Here is a 2,792-nt window from a genome sequence, read left to right on the forward strand (position 1 = left end):
TCCCTAAAACCTAAAAAAAATTGCTTACAACAAAATCGCGAAACTGTATACACATTCCAAGTTGATTGTTTAAGGAGTTACACCACTGTAGAGCACGAAAAAATAGACATATTTTGGAATTTTTCTTTTTTGGCTCATAAAGAGATCAATCGAAATTTTTATAAAATGGGATTTATAGTACTAATAATAAAGCACAGAGCATATTATTTCGAAATTCGTTCATGACAAAATGGTGGCTGTGCAGCATTTCACCGTCATCGCCTTTTTAAGGTGTCCCGGCCGGAATCCTAACTCTCGAAATTTTTTACCTTGATCAAAAAACCAAAAAATTTTCGTTTCTATAGAACAACAGGAAGAGACGTACGTAGAAAATTTTCAACATATTGATTTTCCACGACATGGTGCACTTCTGAAAAAAAGTTTAAAATTTCATGAAAAAATCGTTACAAAATTGTTTATAAAAAAAAACTATTCGATATAACAAAAAATCCTTTTTTGCGTCACTGGAGACAGCAATTTTTAATATATTTAAAAAATTTTAGATCGATAGGTAAGAATTTGTTCGAGTAATATTTCCACCCAGTTTAAAAAGTGGTTTCGAGAAAAACGCGTTTAAAGTTTTAAGTACCCTAAAATCACCGAGGCATACCTGAGAGGCGTTGCAGCAGAATTCAAAATTTAGTCATTTAGACATTTTCTCCGTCCTTCACCTTTTAATATATTATTTTTAAGACCCTAAAACACCTTTTAAGTACAAAACCATTTATTTGAATTTTGAAGATTCTGAAGTGGTTTAACCCCTTAAATCAAGAGAGAATCTTAAGGGCATGTGACACAGCTAAATACCTATATTACCGGCCACAGTTTTTCAGTTCACTGAATGTTTTTTTGAACCTAAGAACTTTTTTTGTAAATAAAATATCGAGCTGAAACTTTGGGAAATGTATTAGAGTACAATAAAGTACGTTTAGGTACTGCATTTTGGTTGAAACTTCACTGAAAATTATTTCATCTTTTTTCTGAACCTCAACATTTTTTGAATGTTCGAACTTTTTTATACATAAAATATCGGTCTGAAACTTTGAGACATGCAAGAGCCGAAAGAAAACTACGTTTAAGTACAAAGCTTAATAATAAAAGATGTAAAAAAATATATTTCAACAATCAATTCCAACGGCATCAGCCGGTAACGTTGTACACGAAAAAACGAACCCTTTAGAGCCTCGTCTAGTGGCCGCCAGGTTTCGTATTTTCGTGTACAACGTTACCGGCTGATACCGTTGGAATTGATTGTTGAAATATATTTTTTTACATCTTTTATTATTAAGCTTTGTACTTAAACGTATTTTTCATTCGGCTCTTGCATTTCTTAAAGTTTGAGACCCAAATTTTATGTATAAAAAAAAGTGCGAACGTTCAAAAAATGTTGAGGTTCAGAAAAAAGATAAATAATTTTCAGTGAAGCTCCTACCAAAATGCAGTACCTAAACGTACTTTATTGTACTCTAATACATTTCCCAAAGTTTCAGCTCGATAGTTTATTTACAAAAAAAGTTCTTAGATTCAAAAAAAAATTCAGTGTACTGAAAAACTGTGGTCGGTAACATAGAAATTCAGCTGTGTCACATGCCCTTAAGGGCATGTGATACTTAGAAAATGGTCGATTTTACCAGTTTTAGGTTCCCCCGGCTTTTTTTCTAGAATAATAAATATTTTGTCTTAAAAATTTGGGAAATGATAGCGAACATGCTAACGGACGTTCCCACACACTTTTTTGTGGGTTAATTTTAAAAAGTTTTAATTTAGCAAAATTTGATTAATTTGCATAGCGCTTAGGAAATAGTACCGATTTTTTTAGTGTTAGATTCCCCCGGCTTTTTTTCTTGGATAAGAAATATTTTGCCTTCAAAATCTGGGAAATGATAGCGAACATGCTAACGGACGTCCCCACACACTTTCTTTTTTTGTTTTTTTATCGAAAAACTTTTGATATTGCTAACAACGTGCGTGTATATTTTGAGGTTATGTGTGTTACAATTCACCCGAGCGTTACTTCCAAACTACACAATATTTTTGGCCGAAAACTTTGGACTTACAAATAAACATAGTAACTAATCTCCCGGAACTAACCTTGTTTGCAGGCAATCAAAAAAGTTTATTTCATAAATAATTTCCAGATTATTGGAAAGGCAGAGATGAAAAACGACGTAACCTCAAAATAATGCATATGCATAAAACTTTTATTTAGCACAATACATTTTTTTTGTTATTATCCCTCAAAAAAGAGTCCGAGGACGTCCGTTATGATATTTTATACCATTTCCGAATTCAGTTTTTAAAAATTTTCATTTTTGTGGGAAAAAAGCCGGGAAAACTGCAAAAACTTTAGATTCCTAGAGAAAGCCTGGAATTGTCAGGTAATTTTTTTCCAGTATTAAGGGCATGTGACACAGCTAAATACCTATATTACCGTCCTCACTTTTTCCGTTCACTGAATGTTTTTTTTAACCTAAGAACTTTTTTTGTAGATAAAATATCGAGCTGAAACTTTGGGAAATGTATTAGAGTACAATAAAGTACGTTTAGGTACTGCATTTTGGTAGGAACTTCACTCAAAATTATTTCATCTTTTTTCTGAACCTCAACATTTTTTGAACGTTCGAACTTATTTTATACATAAAATATCGGTATCGAACTTTGAGAAATGCAAGAGCCGAAAGAAAACTACGTTTAAGTACAAAGCTTAATAATAATAGATGTAAAAAAATATATTTCAACAATCAATTCCAACG

Source organism: Belonocnema kinseyi, chromosome 9 (genome assembly GCF_010883055.1).
Source record: "Belonocnema kinseyi isolate 2016_QV_RU_SX_M_011 chromosome 9, B_treatae_v1, whole genome shotgun sequence".
Taxonomy (NCBI): domain Eukaryota; kingdom Metazoa; phylum Arthropoda; class Insecta; order Hymenoptera; family Cynipidae; genus Belonocnema; species Belonocnema kinseyi.